Source organism: Squalius cephalus (assembly GCF_949319135.1).
Source record: "Squalius cephalus genome assembly, chromosome: 18".
Classification (NCBI taxonomy): domain Eukaryota; kingdom Metazoa; phylum Chordata; class Actinopteri; order Cypriniformes; family Leuciscidae; genus Squalius; species Squalius cephalus.
The window spans coordinates 13,410,225-13,430,722 of record NC_137139.1 but is presented as its reverse complement, the minus strand read 5'-3'; the positions used below and the strand labels follow the sequence as shown (position 1 = coordinate 13,430,722).

The 20,498-nt window shown below is 37.1% G+C and overlaps 1 protein-coding gene across 1 annotated transcript in view; it reads left to right on the top strand.

Annotated features, from left to right (window-relative positions):
• Positions 1-1,604: 1,604 nt before the first annotated feature.
• LOC307146054 (uncharacterized protein) overlaps positions 1,605-20,498 on the top strand; it is a 58,610-nt gene continuing 39,716 nt past the window's right edge. The window contains exon 1 of the mRNA XM_079849820.1: positions 1,605-1,954. The gene's annotated coding sequence lies outside the window, so the exon portion shown is untranslated. The remainder of the gene's footprint in view (positions 1,955-20,498) is intronic.

The window sequence follows — 20,498 nt, the reverse complement described above, 5'->3', positions numbered from 1 at the left end:
TGAAGACCTAAAAAGCATTTGGTAAATTAAAAGAGTAATACATCTTATAAAACATGCAGTGTAATGTACACTGAGGTATTAATGTGCAATATTCAATGCAATCTTGATCCCACATTTCAGAATCTCTCCAGAAGTAGGTCATCAAGTTACTTTTTGCCTGGTACTTTTATGATTCTTTTGTCACACACAGTTTTTAGGGAAGTATGCAATTTTGGATGCAGCCTAAACAATTTATGAGCGAGTCATTGAATGATTCGTTCAACCACTTTGTTCAAAAGACAGAATTACTAATGAACAAATGTGTGGTGCAAATGTTCTGGTGTGTCTTTGTTTGGAAATGTTTTCTTTGATAAAAACAGACAAAGCAGCTATAGTAATATTTTATCTAAAATGTAAGCTATTCAACATTAACTTATTTTTTTATCACAGTTGTGCTGTCTTCGACTCCAGTAAGAATTCTTAGAAACAGCCCAAGCCATCGCTGCTCATTCTTCTAACGTGACGTTTTAAGTATTCAATCTACAATTTAAAGGAGACCAGGTGGCTTGCATTTTTATTGAACAGATATTGTAAATAATGAATTTTATATTAGGCAAACTGAAATCGGCTATGTGTGTCAGCAACCTGACATTTATTAAACAAAGTTCAGCCTTTAGGTTAAAATCTACCTTCATTAGTAGGATTTTGTCAAAATGTTTATATATATAGCCTATATATATATGTATTACATGGCTTGGTTGAATTCTAATGTAGCATGCAGTCTGTTATTTCTTGATAACAGACCGCTGATAAATAGACTATAACACACCGCCATGAAAAACGGAGCGTTGCTATGGAAGATTCTAACCGTAGACGGAACAGACTATTTTCTTTAGCGGAAGCAATACAATTGTTTTTAAATCAATAAACTCCTTTTTAAAGCAATATTTTGTGTCAAATTATTTATTTATTTGGTAGGTAGCCATGTAATAAGCGGGATAATGTTTACGCTTCGCGTAAATGTTTATGCTTCGTCGGGGTCCTGATAAGCCTGTCGGGGTTGTTTTCGCTATAACAACCGCCTCGCTCTTCATTATCCCTTATATATATGTATACAGCTATTAGAAAAATATCATAGCCTACTGTAATTTTAGTTTGGAGGAAGTTATTGTTCGGCCATGAAATGAAAATAAAAAAGATAATTGCGACTTTTTATCTCAGCATTCTTGTGAGATATAAAATTCAGAATTGTGAGATAAAGTCGCAAACGCGAGAAAAAAAGTCAGAATTGTAAGATATAAAGTGACAATTGCCTTTTTTATTTTCTAATTCCGTAGCAAAAACAAGTTTCCATAGAAACCAACATACAAAACCACTGCAAGAGAAATGCCATTTCTGTAAGACTTTCAACGCCAAACCTTAAAGCTCTTGAGAGCCACTGTATAAAGCCACTCCGCTCTCCCCTATATATAAAATCAATATATATATAAATCTTAAATCTAAATAGTAGGCTACTTCAAATGTTAAGGAAACCTGTTCAAATGGAGGAGGAGTTTTTTTCTCTCTCGCTAAATCTCTCAGAACTGGGCCGTTTCATTTTCCATTGGGCGGCCCAACACGACGAATAGCATAATTTCTCCATTGGGTGGCGCTGATCGGGCTCGCGCAGATGGAGGGATGAGTCTCATCACATGGTCCATCCATATGCCCGGAGAAAGTGAGCGATCATCGCAGTCTCTGCGCTCTCTAAACTCAATCAGAGAGTAGGCGGCAGTGTACCGCAGATGAACTGAGAGCAGAAGAGCAGCCATGATAGTGAGCCTGAGCCTGCAGCTGTGTGCGCTGGAGGAGAGCTGAGGAGTAGAAGTCTCTTCTCTTCTCCTCTCTATTCTTCTCTTCTCTTCTCTTCTCGCTGAGGATGGCAGGGATGCTGCGCGCCGCATCACTCTCTCTGGCTCTGTGAAACAAACGCACGGTAAGCGCGCTTCATCTTCCCTCACTGACCCTGTCATTACACGTCGAACTTTGAGGGGGTTTCGTCCGTCGTTTGGACGCGTTTTAAGTGTTTGGCTTGGGGGGTTGTTGAGCAGAAGTTTACATGACTCTTATTATGTTTGTCACTTTATATAACTAACGTTCTGTATAGCCTAGTTTGGTTTCAGTAGACATTTCTCAGACTGTAGCAGCCTCGGTCAGTCTGAAACGCGGTTAAGGCTGTGCTGAGGGCTTTTTCAGGAGACTCGAGATTATTGAATGGAATTTCTGAGCTCATATCGATGCTCTTATTGATTCTGTATTTTCTTGCGAGAGGGGTGGTGAAGGGGAAGAGACTGAGGTAAAGATGGTAAAGCGTGTCCTCTTGAATGAATGTTCAGGGTGAAATTCTGCTCTTCTTTTGCTAATAAAAACTACCAGAAAGTAGGCTACCATGGTAAAACCTATTTTGTGTGGATATGATACCATGGTTCTATCAAGGTTTTTTGGTGGGACTACCATATGGACTACCATCATTTATTGGATATGCCCCATTGATTTTTTGGGTGTACCATTTGTTTTCTGCGAATGTGTACCATGGTTCTTCCATGTTTTTTGGATTTTTTGGGGGTATTTCCATGGTTTTATGTATATTTAATGCCATGAACTACCATCCCTTTAAAAAAAGTACTTTGATGGCATGTTACAGCGATGGTAATACTATAGTGCTTTGAAATATTTATATTAACTAATAATACTTGATATGGTACTCCATTAGAATACAAAACATGTCCAAAATACCATGGTAGAACCATTATTCAAAAACCCTGTTGGTACCCTTCTGTTTTTTGTAGGTATAATGTATTTTTGGACAAATATGATACTGAATATGGTCATCTTCTTGTAGAATGGTAAATACAGTATTTATATTAATATCTGATGGCATTACTATACTGTCAAATGTTGTGGTTTGATGTAGTTAGTATTATTACAGTGTGTTTAGTTATTTTTTTGCATCCTGTGATGAAGCAGCTCTTTTCATGTCTTCATTCTGAGAGCGGAATTAATGGTGTGTGATCCCTAAGTGTTCAGTTATTCCAGACCCAGCGGGACAGACTTTATTTAAGCAAGAAAGTGACTTAACACCAAGAGCTTATGCCCCACCCCCCCGCTGACAGAGAAACTGCAAGAGTCTGTCCAATACAGTGAATATGGATGAATGAAATCCTCTTACTCTGCAGCTCAAACTCACTGTGTGTGAGTGTATGAGAGAGATATGCTCTCTACTGAGGGTTTACTGACTGATCAACTGTCTTTTGCACCTTATAATGAAAATTAAAGCAGCAAAATTTCGAGTCATCAATATATTTGTGTTTGATAAAGAAGTTGTATTGTTGTTATTGGTTGAAAAAAAAAGTTTGTCTTAAGCGCTATTCACATTCACAGTTTGGGCAGTTCATGAAGTCTTTCAATTGAAAATTTTGTTATCATGTACCCACTCAAAACAAAGATTTATTATCAAAATGTCAAACCTGATGGCTTTCAAGTTCACCTGCAATTTTTCTTTATTAAAGAAATAATAATTTCTCATGAAATATCAATTAATATAATTAAATATTCATATATTTAACATGATTAAATATTAATAGTAATATTTATTACTATTATTATTGATATTTCAAAAGAAATATATTTTTATTTAATAAAGCAAAATTGCAGTTGAACAGATTATTGATTAATATGAATTAATATTTCATTCTGATTATTATTAATATATCAGGTCAGGATTTTAAACCAGGCTACCTTGCTCTCCGATCAAAAAATGTAAAAAAAAAATGAAGCTGTACGTTATAAACACTTTTTTTCTTTGTTTTTGCCTTGCATAGGGCACCATGTGAACCAGCACTGCCACTGGCACATCCTCCAAAAAAAAAAAAAAAAAAAAAAAAAATATATATATATATATATATATATATATATATATATATATATATATATATATATAAATTTGAAAAAGGTGCATGAAAGCCCCTGTACAAATACAGACCACTATTTTCGCACTTCTGCAATTAAGCCCACGTGTAAAATAAACCGCAAACATTATCAAGACATTCAAAATGGCCCTTAAGGCCCACCAGCAGCTTTCTTCTGTTCTGTTGCTTGACTCTTTATATATAAAACATGCCACATCCTTACAGACAGGCTACGGTGGCTGCATTTTTAACCACATGACCAACCTCGTCTGTGTTGTGTGACGTGACAGACCGTCATGCTGTCGAGTAGGATGGAAAACCTGCTCTCTCTGGGTTAAACTAAAGGTGCACGAATGGGTCAGTTTGTACTCTATATATGCTTTCTGTGTAGGCGCTGTGGGTTTAATATGCACGCCATGCACTCTTGCCACTGCTGATGTCAAAGTAGATTCAGGATCAAGTAACACTTCTGTATCTTAAGACAGATATGAGCTGAAGTGAGTGAGAGAGAGAGAGAGAGAGTGGGAGGGAAAATGAACAGTCCCTATGGATTGGAGTGGAATATGTGTGACGGAGGGTTTAGGGCACCAGGCGCACTGACTGTATGAAAATCCCTTAATAATTAACACTACGCATTGCAAGAGGAGGGTACAAGCGGATGGAAACCTGCTGTGTACGTGACAGTTACGCAAGGTGGTCAACATGTTTTCTGGAACGGATGAACTGTACTGAGAAGTGTTGGGGGATCTCCCAAAATGAATGAAACATGAAGCTCTTCTTCAGTGTGTCACCTTAAAGGGATAGTTTGCCAAAAATGAAAACCTCATGTCGTTCCAAACCTGTACGAAAACATCAAAGTTCACCTCAACTGTTTGGTTATGAACATTCTTCAAAATCTCTTATTTTTGTTCCACAGAACAGGTTTTTGGGTGAACTATTTCTTGAACTAACCCTTAACCCTTAACTAGACTACACTGTTGAGCTTGAGGTGTGTTGTTGTTACGAAGGACCTTCAACATCTGGAGGTTCCTTTAGTGTAAAAATATTCAGAACCAAAAACCGTACTTTTAAAGAATATGTCTTTCTGAGTCTGAAACAACACTGAGACAGTTTTCAAATAGAGGTTTGACATTACATGAGGGGCAGTCAGTGTTATTTTAGTACCATTGAGATTCTATTATAGTTTTTTTTTTTTTGGGGATTAATTATTAATTATTTCAGTTTTTGGTTAAGATATTTTTGTACATCATGTTAAATTAAATGAAAATGTGAAATGTTGCTTTGGCAACTAGCTTAACATTTTTTTTTTTCATTTAGCTTAACATTTATTTATTTTAAGTAACAAATTTTTTTTCTCCCTGGTTTTGGTTTTATTGATAACCCTGGGGTGAATAAATGACGTCATAGTTTTAAACACTCTAATTAAACCTTTTAAGTTGCAAACATTTTGTTGAGCGCTGTTGACATAATAATGTTGATCATTACATTAACTTAATACTGTGTGTAATATAAACTTAAATTTCTGTGTTAATTGAATTCTTTAAACTAGGGCTGTCAAACGATTAATAATCGCGATTAATCGCATCCAAAATAAAAGTTTGTGTTTACATAATATATGTGTGTGTATGGAGTATAATTATTTTCTATATATAAATACACACACATGCATATATATTTAAGAAAAATGTGTTATTTACATATCAAATATTTATATATAATATAAATTATATATAATATAAATATATATACACAGTATATACAGTGTGTGTATTTATATATAGAAAATAATTATACACCGTACACACACATATATTATGTAAAAACAAACTTTTATTTTGGATGCGATTAATCGCGATTAATCGTTTGACAGCCCTACTTTAAACATTAAGTTGCAGTAACTTAATGAAATTGTCTTGATAACTTTGGAAACTGGACTGGATCAGGGGAATAAATGTTGAAATGAAGTGTTATATTATGTGCTTTTCAGTGAAGGGAAAAACCTGCTAGTGTTTATTGCTGTTATGTTTTACATATAAAAGCGTTTCTGTCTAAGGCGGTTATGGTATTAATAATTTAGAACCATATTAAAGCCCTTTTATGCTGAAATAGTTCTTTGTGTTTGGGTTTATGCTCAACATTAAATCAAAATTGACCATATTTACCTTCTTCATGCACGCTTCTGGTCTTATTGGGAATAACTCATTATGCTATTTATTTTTATAAAAGGAAAAACTGCTTGTCTTCATCTTCCACCTGTAAGTATATGTGTTGAATGATGCCAATTTACTCTTGTTTTCATGAAACCTAAAAAGCAGGTTTCTAATCAGCACCAAAAAAAGGCTTCCGCGAGCCAAAGAACCCTTATTTGCTGCCATTCAGAATCCATTTTTCATAAGAGTCTATTGGTTTCTGGGTTTTTAGAGCACCAGTACACAGATGGTTTTCTTTCTGAAACTTTTTGAAAAACTTCTCCTGTGGTGTCAGGCTGCAAAACCCTTTCCGAACCTTTACTTTTAAGAGTGCAACCGTGTTGTTATTCACACCTGAACAGGAGAACGACCTGCATGCGCTTGGTTCACATCAGACATCATCTTCTGTCTGAGAGTCGATGACCCGAGGAACGGCCCTCTCATTTCTCTCTTTCCACCGTGGATGACAGAAAGTGAGATTCATGTTGCTATTCCTCTCATCCAGGCAGACAGGAACCCCCTCTCTCTCTCTATTTCTCATCACTGGCTATCATATGGTCAGGAAATAAGAGTGGGCTGCACCAAACTCAATAGGCATTTAAGCACTTAGGAGTATTTCGGGGCCTGTTGTGATACGCATTAGACTAACAGGCTTCATCCATAACACTACACAATATTGATTCATTTCCTCAGGGCGAAGGGCATAATAGCCTTTATCTATTTTCACTCCTTATCACCCTTGTTGCCTAATCACTTTGACTGTTCGCTGCCATTAAAGTGCTTAAAATGCCAACCCCATAATCTCCGAAGGGTAGCGAAAATCTGTCAATAAAGGGATAAAGCATTTGTGTCAATAGAATGGCGTGAATTTGACATTGGTGTGATGTAACTAACCGCGACATGGATTTAGTTTAGTAACATTTCGTGGAATAGGTCAACGCAGCCACTGGTTTGTGATTAGCATTGATAGTTCCTACTACTGAAGTATGTGTGTAGTTGTGGTGCTCCGTAATATGAATATTAAAGGAGAACTCCGGTCAATTTTAACATTGAGCTCATTTTTTTGTAAATTTGGAGTGCTGTCAGTACAGAGAACACAGACAAAAATCGGTGTTGCCTGCACCGTGTTATCCTCTTTTTAAAATTGGCACCCTGTTGACTTCAATGGGGCAAGTTTTAAACCTGCTTTTAGCCTCTTAACATCCTTGATGTGTCATTACAAGTGCCCAGGTCATGTAAGTGATTCCTTTAGAGTGAACACGAGTGAATATGACTGCAGTAGATGTGAAAGATATGAATAAAAATGATGTTATTTCAGCCAGCGCACATACCTGTATTTACATCCTGTTTTCGGTCGAAGCCCACAGTAGTCGATTGTCGAGTTCACGCGCATAGGTTCAGTACGTACGATCATGCGCCCGAACTCGACAATCGACTACTGTGGACTTCAACGGAAAACAGGATGTAAATACAGGTATGTGCGCTGGCTGAAATAACATCATTTTTATTCATATCTTTCACATCTACTGCAGTCAGATTCACCCGCGTTCACTCTAAAGGAATCACTCACATGACCTGTGCACTTGTAATGACACATCAAGGATGTTAAGAGGCTAAAAGCAGGTTTAAAACTTGCCCCATTGAAGTCAACAGGGTGCAAATTTTAAAAAGAGGATAACACGGTGTAAGCAACACCGATTTTTGTCTGTGTTCTCTGTACTGACAGCACTCCAAATGTACAAAAAAATGAGCTCAATGTTAAAATTGACCGGAGTTCTCCTTTAAAGGGGACATATCATGAAAATCTGACTTCTACTGTGTTTAAGTGCTATAATCGGGTCCCCTGTGCATCTACCAACCCAGAAAACGTGAAAAGTGACAACCCAGTAACTTTTTGGTAAGTCTTTCTCTGCAAGCATGTCAGAAAATAAGTCGATAAAGATTTTGCTCCCCTTCTGACGTAGGAAGGGGGTCCTTATGCCCTTATTACCGCCCCTTAATCTGCACGTTTCCACCCTTGGCGCCACCATTTGGTTTTCAAGCGACAACAGTGTAACCAGTTCTAACGCAATGGCAAAAGTTGGAGCAAAGCATGCAAACTGTTCTGTCGTTCCGTCTGCACAGCCAATAAAGGGACACACACAAAAACGGCGCGTTATGCTTACACCCAAAAAGTGTCCATTTTAACATGCTATAACAAATGATCTGTGGGGTATTTTGAGCTGAAATTTCACAAACACATTCTAGAGACACCATAGATTTATATTACATCTTGTGAAAAGGGGCATGTCACCTTTAACTAGAAGAGGAAACGGTGGAGCTGTGTAGAGAGAGACAGGACACGTACAGATGGTTTTCTCCAGTCCAAGTGAAGGAACTTTTGTATGTGGTCGCGGCTAATGCGTATTGACCTATTTTTCTGAGGATGGTCTGAGATCAGCTTTCCATGTCCTCTTTAGGCCCATGCTGAGTCCTGGTTTGTAGTCGGTGTAGCTCACTACAGTAGTTCACAACAGGAAAAGTGCAGAATGTATTTGAGCTGCAGAGCATCCGCCAAGAATTCAGCCACAGATCTGCAAGAGAGGTAAAAACTGAAAGAGATGAAGAGATTTTGGTGGTTGTGGAACATGGTTGACTAGGCCAAAATCTTGTTCTCAACTGCATATATTGCAAAAGCATGTTTTTGTGTTGCTGTGGTGGCAACAAATCTCAGCACTCTAGGGGGCGCTAGGGGACACATTGACATTTAGGGTCCAGATTTACTAAACAAGGCGAATTAGCGTGAGAGGATAATCCCACAAAAGCGCCGATGGGAGTGGAAAGTTCTGCGCATGATCTACTGACGACACGCAAATTAAAGGGGTGGTTGAATATGATTTCACTTTTCTAACTTTAGTTAGTGTGTAATGTTGGTGTTTGAGCATAAACAACATCTGCAAACTTACAACTCCCAAAGTTCAAAGCAAAGGGAGTATTTTCTTTTAAAGAAATCGCTTTTTAAGGACTACAACAAACGGCTGGTAGGGACTACACGACATTCATTAGTGACATCACCAACCCTAAAATTTACATAAACCCCGCCCCCGGAACACGATTTATAGATTATCAAGACAGAATATGCTAATCAATGACTAGAAGATAACTACACATAAGCTACATAAATTCACTAACTAACCATTCAGAAATGTTGTCTACATGTTGTCACTTCTTCTTGAGTCTCTCCATCTTCCTGACTTCGGTTTGAACATAAAAGGCAAAAAGTTTTAGAAATTTTCAGTGCATGTCGGTGTGAGGTAAAAGGATACAAGCTCTTGAAGCTCCGCCCCCTGTGCCGGGAGCAGCAGCTCATTTGCATTTAAAGGAACAGAAACAAAAACATGCGTTTTTGCTCACACTCAAAAAGTGACAACTTTAACATGCTTTATAAAAATATCTGTGGGGTATTTTGAGCTAAAACTTCACATACACACTCTGGGGACATCAGAGACTTATTTTACATCTTGTGAAAAGGGCATTATACCACCCCTTTAAAGAACTCAAGATTCATCCGGATCATTTCCATAATGACCAACACAGTCTACCAAAAGCAGCGCAAATTAGTGTCTGGTTTAAGACATGCTATTTTGACGCAAATACCAGTAAATTTATGAGCTCAAACCTTAGTAAATCACCTTGCATGATTCATTTAAATACTCTCCTCCCATAAATTTTGTGTCTGAAAGGGAAACTCCTATAAATACATATGCAATAAGGTCAGCCGCAAAAATAACCCTGTCCATGCCTTTTCAGCGCTAATTTGTGTAGTCTTTGCAGCGTCTTTAGTAAATCCTGACAGTAGTTTTTTAATGCCAAAAGAGGGTTTGCCCTCATAAAGTCATAATAACGACTTCAGATGCGTTCAAATCACCGGAGCAAGATGCTGATGTATTCAACAAGATTTTGTCTACAAATGCATGCATTTTGCAGAAGAACGTTATGCTTCGGCTCTGCGTGACAGTGCGGATGAGTATAGATAATGTACAATGAACTCTGTTAGAGAGCTACATATGGCAATTCATCTGTTCAATAATATACCTTACTCACCTGTTGAGTAATACACACTCAACGCATCTCGCGTCTCTTTCACAACTTTTCAAATCACGCGACGGGCAAATCAGCAAGACCAAAGTCAATACTGGAGTAACTTTTCCCAGATGGAAAGAGCTCATGAGGAGCAAAGATTTTAAAACGGACGCCGAGGTTGCCTGCTTTCTTCTCGACAGGTAATTCAGCCTATTTGTGTAAATTCAAAGTTTTATAGTTGCTTGTCTAACCATAGCATGGTTGTGCATAACGCCAGAACGACCTCTAGTATAACTTGCGTTACTTTTCCTCGCGTCAATGGTGAAAAAGTATTGTTTACCTTGTAACATAAATATGTGCTGCGACGGATCACAGGTGATTTAAAGGCGCAATTGGACGAAGTCGAACTGAAGCCATGTTAATCTTGGAATAATACGGCCACCGTAGGAGTTAAAACGCCCTCGAAATTGAAAGGAACAGAAACTAATATTCACTGGGTAGTCATATACAATTTCACCGATAGATGGGGGAAAATATCACACAGTGCAGCTTTAAATTACATTAAACTGACTTTAATTTGTTGAATCTTGTTTAACTTATAAAAAAAGTTGAAAATTACTTAACTTATTTTGATGAGTTAATACAATGTAAAAACATATGTTGTCATAACTTATTGATCATATCTTTTTTACAGTGTTGTATTGTAAAACAATAATTTCATTCATTTGAACAAATATACCATCAATACAGATGCTGTTTTTTTCACTGACATGCCCCCAAAGAAAATTTCCCACTGAGTTTCCTACGACTTTGAAGTGACGGTGACGTTTATGTGTTGTTCAACTGGTAAATACGATCTTTCTGACATGACTTGAATGTTCCATAACTAACTTGCACAGCAAGACTTTCTTAGCCACAGTTCCCATTAAGTTATGAAAACATTATTTGTGAATTTTCTCTGAATGTTCAAAACGACCAGCTTTTTAAATGTTTCAAAAACGTTTTTTTTTCTTGGTTATTGGAACGTTAATGCAACATTCCATTTGATCATTTTGCAAATGTAATGGAATTGTTACTTTTGAATGTTCTCTAGTTCTGAAGTAGCCACATTTATAAAGTGTTAGATGAAAAAAAAAACAATCCATGACCGATGCATAAATAATGTAACAGTTTGAGAACATTATTAAAGACCAGATAACTTTGAATGAACATTTGTTGGGAACCTTGCCAGAACATTAGCCAAAGTTTTGAGTAACATTCCCGCATTATAAATTGTGGTCTAATATATTTTGTTATGCAATGACATTAACATGTATACAATGAGCGTTTGCATCCACATTGTGTAGAGAATGTTACAGGCCTTACATCGCGCAAAAAGACGTGCACCTCCTATAACTTGGATGATCCCAACACATATCAGTTTCTGAAGACCCAACACTCTGCAGGGAAGGCAGACATCATGGCGACCTCTTTTATTTACCCGCTGTATTACTATTACTGAGATGTTCCGCTCACCAATGTGTGCAAAAACAACAGGAAGTATTAAAACAGACTATGAACAGACTGTTAAATGCAGTTGAATGGAACCATGGAGAACGAGATCAAGACATTGCATTGTTTATTTATAGTTTATTTACAATCACATAATCTCTGCGCCGTCGCCCTGGCAAACGGCAACTGCATCCTTATCAAAACAACACCTACACGTTGTTGCGAGTCGCAACAGTCTGCAGTTTGCCAGGAGGTGAAAGAGTGAGACGGTGTGAGGTAGGAAATCAGTTGTGGTAGTTCAAAGAAGCTGTGGTCTTACAAATGAAGAGCATGCAGGAACGCGCTCACACACACACCCTTGCTGCGCTGTCCCCTTTTACCAGTGTTATGTGAAGCAACGGCAGACACCAGTGCAAGTCTATTTTTAGCAAGTGCCTGCAAGACGCAAGCACATATGCTAAAATGCTGCTCAGCTGTGTTGCGCTGTTAGCTTTGCATTGCTATCTTTTGCTCAAGATTTTCAATGGTAATAGGAGCATGTTCTTTGAAACGTGCCTATTTTTATGCACTTGCAGAATCTGCAGACTGGAGGGTCCATGTTAGGCGTTCTGCTAGTGTGTGATGCTGAGGACACTTTTCATGAAAACTGTACAATTTGGTGTCCTGTTACTTTAAACTAAAGCATTAAATCCTATATATGTTTTTGTTGTAATAACTATTAAATATGTTAGGGTAACTAGTCTAACACAGTAGTACACGTAAACTGTAGTTGTAAATACGTTTTTTCTGAATTGCTAAAACACCTTTCTTGAAACCATCACTCATTTTCTCAAAACCTTAAACACAAAACTACATTGTCAAACCACATTCAGAGAAAATTCTCAAAGACTCTTCTGGTATAATCAAACAATTGCCTCAAAACCATTTTATCTGTCCACAAAATCAAACAATGCTTTCAGATCATACACACAGCGAGTCAATATTATAAACACTACAGATCATGTGTTAGACACTACATCAAAAAAATGGAGAACACTGAATCCAAAGCATGCAGATACAGAAAAAAAGTATAAAAAGTATTGTAATGATAACGTACAGTAGTATGGTGAATAAATGGTATACTGTATGCACTGCAAGTGTAGTATTATAGACAGGCCAATCAAAGGTCTGTATATTCACCACTTGCAAAAGTGCAGAAGCCAAAAAGGTTACAGTACAAAACTCAAAATGAAAAGCATGTTATAGGCTAGTCACTCAGAAGATTTGTGCAAGACTTGCAACTGCAGAATCAAGGTCAGTGAGAGATTGTGTTTTAGTAAGTGAAAATGTGTTTAGAGTTTTGAAAAAAGAGTGCATGAGATTTGCAAACAGTGTTTTAACTACCTGAACTTGTTTAATGTTTTACAGAGAAAGGGATTTATTCGACAAATTGGTTTAGGCTATTGAGAATTTGGTTCAAAGAATGGGGTTTAGTGTTTTAGCAATTCAGAAAAACTGTATAATGTGTTAAATGTCTGTTGTGCTTTAAAATGGTGATTTTGGTCTGTCCCAATCTTTATATTGCTATAGCTTTAATTTATTATTTATTTTGATTTCAGTTATAATTTGAGTAATTTTACTTATTTATTTAGTTCGCTGGCAAGGCCACATTTCAATTTTTCATTTATATTTTTTAAGTTGAAGTTTTTTATCTATTTAAATTTTTTTTGTGGCTTTATTTCATTATTTACTAGGCCAATAATATATATATATTCGGTAGAGGTTCACTTATAATATTAATAAAGTTTTTGCACAATATATATTAACTGTACATAAATATATATGTACAGTCAAACCAAAAATTATTCAGACACCAGATATAATTGTTGATATGTATTTACTGGTGGGTGCAGGACACTATAGTGCATTTATGTAAGTGATGATAGCAAAATAAAAGTGAACTGTGACATTATACCCAAAAATTCTTCTACCAGTAAATTTATAATGATTACTGAAGTGGTTTTAAGGCTTGTCAGTAAACGCCCACTTTTATGATTGGCTAACGTTGTTGCATAGATAAAAGTATCAACGGTCGGCCACTCATTATTGGGCAGGAGTAAGTGTCCATATAAAACCGTAATTTACAGACAGGGCATTATGAAATCATTTATTTATGGTTTGTGATGTAGCCGCTGTCAGATCCAATAAAGCTGATTGATTCATATGAACTCTCCATTACTGTTAGGTTTCTGGTTGCATCAACAAGGCTTTATTAACAATAAACTTAAAGAAACGCTCGGGAGACTAAGAACAAGGACTTTCTATTCGTTACTAAAATTCGAATTGTTTATGTACCAAAAATGTGTAAAATTTAGCTCTGGCACACATTTCATGTGCATGGTTTCCTACCGTTCTAAAAAAAAATTCTAATTGTATTCCAAGTCCCAAATTTTAGAAATGAATAGAAAATCAAACAGCTCATAAAATATTTAGCTTGACCTCCTGTGTCATTTCATAGTGGTCAAGCACATTTTCAAGTATCCTCTTTATTTGTCAGTTTTGAGTCATGTTTTACACCCTGTTTGTAGAATGAGCCTAATATAGCTGCATTGTATTAGACTCTCAAAGAAGCTCTTTCATTCCCTAGTATAGCAGGTGAGGCTTTTACTAAAGTCATTGGAGGATGAGAGGGCTCTATTTCTGGAGTTTTCTTTGTTAAATTAATTTTGTTTATTTATGCATGCACCTCCACATGAAAGCATCCCGCGGTCCCTAGTGGAACTGATGAGTTGTGGAATGAGAGGCGTTTTAGCTCTCTCTTTCTCGCACTCTCTCTCTCTCTCTGATTCACTTCTCTCACTTCTTCTGTTCTTTGGACCCGTTTTTCCTTCTTTCTTCCTTTGCCGATGAATGGAAAGGTCACTAAAGCGTTCATTCCCAGTGTGGTTGTGTTTTATTGAACGTGATGAATAGATTTGTGTCGTATCGATTCCTCTGATCAATAGGTAGAGTGTTCTGAGAACTACAGAGGACTCTAATGATTGTTAGTAACCCAATTAGCTTCAAAAACCAGATTATGAATTATTCATGCCGTTATGCTTGCCTGCCATATCAAAAATAAACTAAACACATTATTATCAACCTGATTAGTGGTGAGCAAGGTCAATGAATGTCAGTTTTCATTATTAGTTTCATGACTTAGAATGTGGCTCGACCTCCATAATTTTTTGAGCTATACAGCAAACTCTGTCTGTCCAATTAGTGAGTTTACACAAAGTGCCTTTAAAGGGATAATTCATCCAAAAATGAAAATTCTGTCATTAATTACTCACCCTCATGCGATCCCAAACCTGTAAGACTTTCGATCATCTTCAGAACACAAATGAAGATCTTTCTGTCCCTCCATTGAGAGTTACACAACTACCGCTTTCAATCACCAGAACGGTAGTGAAGACATCATTAAAGTAATCCATTAAAGCGATGTGAGTGCTTTGTTTGAGCAAAAAATAAAATTACCACTTTATTTACAAAATTTTAATTCACGAGAGCACTTCGTCACATGCGTGTTATGTTGATGAACGTGCGTTGGAGATTAATATTTTGTAAATATAGTGGTAAATTATGTTTTTTTTGTGCAAAAAAAGCACTTGTGTCGCTTCATAAAATTGAGGTTAAACCACTGGAGTCACATGGATTACTTTAATGATGTCTTTACTACCTTTCCGGGCCTTGAAAGTGGTAGTTGCGTAGACTGTCAATGGAGGGACGGAAATCTCTCAGATTTCATTCAGCAACATCAGGTCAAGTAATTAATGACTGAATTTTCATTTTTGGGTGAACTATCCCTTTAAGGCAAGTCATTTCAGTTGGCGGCCATCTTTGAAACGCATCTGGTGCAGTCATTTCAGTCATGCAAGTACAGCTCCTATCTCTTCGAATAGGGAAACATCAAATTCTCCAAAGCTGTTCACAACACACACACATGTACATTTGATTTTTGAAATCACCTATGAAATCTGACAACAACTGTCTCATAAATTTCGGTTCTAAATGCTCAAATCATGACAAAAAAATGTTTTTTTCAGGCTGGATTCGGCCAATGCGCATGTGCAGTCCTTAGCACACGTCTCAGAATAGCAAGCGGAGCTTCTAACGGCAGCTGCAGTGACACGATGATTTTACCAATTGGCGATTGGCTCTTTTATTTAGAAGGCGGGACTTATTCCACCATATTGCGCATTGCACTAAAGTCTTTGGTTTACATCACTTGTAAGTTGCCTGGTTGACACCAGACCCTTCTCAGTTGTAACTGAGAGTGGGTCTGGGGAAGGTTCATTCACAGCCCATTTCCAAAGGGGCGTTACCAACGGTCGCTCAAATGCCTCTGGGCGCAATTGGACAGACCTAAAACCAATCAGAGCGATTGTCATCGTGTAAAGCCCGCCTCAATGTTTGTGATTGGTGCCTCGATTTGGAAAAATTGGAAATGGGCTTGAATGGGCTCTTGGCCAGACGGACTTGCAGAGCAAATCTCAAATTTGCCGGAAGTTCGTCAGGGTTTTCCCAGGCTAACTTGTAAGGGAAATGCTATGTCAAATTAAACTTTTATTGAAATAGTCCTGACTTTTAATCTGTAATGTACCTCATTAACATTGAAAAGGAGGTGTGTTTGCACTGAACAAATAGCAATGGCTTAATTGACATAATTATGTAAATTCCATTGCATTTAGCATCTACTTTTGCTGAATTGCGGATGATTAGTGAATAAGACGAAATGCCACATGTAACGGTTTAGTGCGTTTGCCTCAGAGTGAGAAGAGAGGTTAAGGAAAGATAGATGGACAGATGAGCGGTTGGTCAAATTCAGCTGGGACTACATTTTTCATAACTCTGTCAGGCGTAAACCTGCCATGGCTTTCAAGCAGCATAAAATCAATGAGTGCACCATTAACCTGCGATTGCACCGGTTTTCTCCACCGCTGCCCCCCATAGTCCATGACCGCATGCGAACACCTCACACAGCTGTGAAAAAGACAAATAGACGGAGAGCGGTTTATGTACAGTGACAAATAGAGGAACATTAGAGAAACAGAGACACAGCTCCAGAAATGTTGTATTCTACATACTTGTTAGTTGCAAACTGCTATGAGATTGAATAATATATGTTTTGAAATCCCACATTACAGTGAAAAAAGATCTTAAAGGAATGTTGTGGGTTATACATCTTAATATATACAATTTAATGGACTGGTTTATTTAACCTTTTGACCAAATATTTAAAAAAAAAAATTCTAAAAGTTTGCATATGTTTTAGGTTTTGTATCATATTTGATACATCAGTTGCTGATATTTACATGGAGAAAAAATAAGATGAAATTCTGATAACTTGTAAATCATGATTATATGTTTTAATATTAAATTAAGCAATAAGCAATTTAGTGATTGCACGATTAAGATAGATCTATTACGGCTATCACGATTAAAGTGAAATGTGAAAATATTGAAAATTGTAAATTTGCAGCATTACATTTACATGTGCGCGCACTCGCTGACTCAATTCTCAATCCGCATTCGCGAATTCTCCCATCATCATCATCAAGAAAGTACAGACAAGATGTAAGTGAGAGATTAATTTTGCCATGTAGACAGCTTCAGATTATGAAGTCATTCAGCGTTCTTTGCTGGCTTTCTTTATGTAATTTATTCCCAGTTTGATTAACCGTCTTGTTTTTCATGCTGCTGAAATAACCAACATTAAGTTATGATTTTCTAATCCGTTTAAAGCAATAAAGAAATTCATAAACAGTTTTTAGCTTGTTTCGTCTGTAACCAGTATATATAAAAATAAAAAAGTGCAACTTTACAGCTAAGCTGAAATAAATTGTATTGAACCTGGAATATTCCTTCAAGACAAATGAGAAGTCTTAATAAAGTAATGCACTTACAATTGAAGTCTATGGGGCAAGTACATAGGTTTAGGGGTTTTAAAGCAGAAATGTGAACCCCGTAGCTCTTATATGAATTTTTTGATCATCCTTTCACTCAAAGAAACTTCGAGACTTGTGCATAAACATGAGGTTGAAACTCATCCGGAATATGCTTTTTCTAGAACAAGGCTTATTGTAAAAAAATCTAAATCTCTTTGAGGGTTGAGGTTGGATGGATTTTTAGTGGGGGATTATTAAAGAAGCTCCCTTTGTCTTTTTGCTGCATACTGTACACTTCGAGCGTCTCACACGGCTGTTATATATTATTCATGTGAGAATTATGTAACGGTGCTTTCATTGTGAAATGTCATGAAGATTCAGAGGAGTTTGTTCAGCATCAGGTTCACAGATCTGATCGTGGATGATGGAAAAGACAGTTGCACTTTATACTGCCATAGACAATCAACCGTCACTCTGCTTTGTTCTCCTGCTGGAAAACGCGCCGTGGAGCGGTGAAAGGCCCTCGGTGTGTTTTATGTGTTTGATCACGATGTGTCCCGGTTGCAGTGGTGTGTGTGGGCGTGGGTTCGTGCGCTGATGTGGAGGCAGGGTGGAGGTTGCCTGCACCTTTGCAGAAGAAGGTGGAAAGTGGGTGAGTCATCCAAAATTAAACCACAAAAGCAAGAGAGGATTTGTGCGCTGTGGGGCTGCGTCTGCACACACACACACACACACACACACCCGATGATGCAGGTTAATTAATGATTAACCTGCCATTTGATGGAATAATGAAATGCCGTTTGTCTAAATTAAGATTTTTTTTTTATTCACTACTCAAAATCACAAAACAGGTCAGACACCTGTCCGACTAACCCCAGATTACTCAAACAAATGGCGTGAAATGGAAATTTATTTGTTTTTTTATATGTGATTCAAAAGCCTTTCTTTTAATCTATAACGAAACGATACCATTTAAAACGAAGTACAGCAAACTGATTCAGAAACTTTTTAAAATGCTGTTTTAAACTTTTTTTTTTCAAATAGGATTTCTTAAAATACTTCCCCTAATATTTCTCAATTATTATTCTTAATATTTAAATGTATATATTTTTTATTAAATTGAAATATATACATATATTTATAATGTTTTGTTTATGCATATTTATTAAATGCTATATTATATTAATATATATGCAAATATTTACATTTATTTTGTATAAAATTGATAAAAAATGAATATATTGTTTATATATAGTATATATATATATTATACAATATTTGTATATGTATAAATATATATATATATATATATATATATATATATATATATATATATACTGTATATATATAAATACACTCACCTAAAGGATTATTAGGAACACCATACTAATACTGTGTTTGACCCCCTTTCGCCTTCAGAACTGCCTTAATTCTACGTGGCATTGATTCAACAAGGTGCTGAAAGCATTCTTTAGAAATGTTGGCCCATATTGATAGGATAACATCTTGCAGTTGATGGAGATTTGTGGGATGCACATCCAGGGCACGAAGCTCCCGTTCCACCACAACCCAAAGATGCTCTATTGGGTTGAGATCTGGTGACTGTGGGGGCCATTTTAGTACAGTGAACTCATTGTCATGTTCAAGAAACCAATTTGAAATGATTCGAGCTTTGTGACATGGTGCATTATCCTGCTGGAAGTAGCCATCAGAGGATGGGTACATGGTGGTCATAAAGGGATGGACATGGTCAGAAACAATGCTCAGGTAGGCCGTGGCATTTAAACGATGCCCAATTGGCACTAAGGGGCCTAAAGTGTGCCAAGAAAACATCCCCCACACCATTACACCACCACCACCAGCCTGCACAGTGGTAACAAGTAGGGATGTCCCGATCCGATCACATGATCGGAAATCGGGCCCGATCACGTGTTTTCAGACTCGATCGGAATCGGACGTTACCTCCCGATCAGGACTCGGATATATATATTCTCATTATTTTTTAACACATCAATATTTATGCGGTGGCACAGAGTTACGCCGGTTTCACACTGCACGCGTTAGTAAGCAGCGCAGGAGCAGTGCGTATGGTGAGCAGGAGCAGGACACGTGCGTTTTGCTTTCACACTGGCAGCGTTTGTCACACGCGGCTGAACCGCGGGTTGTGTAGGCTACAGAGTCAGACAGAGTACTCCATAATGGATAAGTTGGCATTGCTTTTTTTCGTTTTCAAATACATTTAAGAGAAAAGACTTGTCAAGAAGCTTATTTTATTAATAATTTCATTTATATAACTTTTGTTTCATCTTTGATTTTATTGTTATGGCAACAAGTTTGTTTTTGGACATTTGTTTTCTTTTTAAATTGCTGTTGGTCATTTGATTGACTTTTTAAAACACAATAGATATCATCAATGCACTTTTTGGATAAAACTGTGGTGTATTTTGGCCATGATCAATGTATTATCACTTTAATTCAGCAAAAGCGGCGCAACAAAAATAGACTCGGCGCCGAAACGATCGCGGCACTCCTGCTCTGCTCTGCTACGCACTGCCGCGCCGCCTCTGCGCGCGGTGTGAATGCTCTAACCCTGGTTTAATCTGGTAACATGGGGGCGAAAAAAATACGCACTGCACGCTCTGCTAACAGTGCAGTGTGAAACCGGTGTAAGAGTTAGGAGTGCAGTTCCTAAAAGCACATTACTGGCTTTGCAAACACTGTAGCACTTTTATTTTTTATTTGTTTACATGCCTGCCGGGTATTTTAAGTTGAGGTGCTATTTGTTTATATATTAGACTTTTTTTATATTTACTGTTGCACTACAAAAGTGAAGAATTTATGTATTACTTGATTGTTCAAGCTACCTCACAGAAGTGCTCTGTTTGTTAACAGAGTTGTTGAATGTTAAAATAAGGTGAATTAAA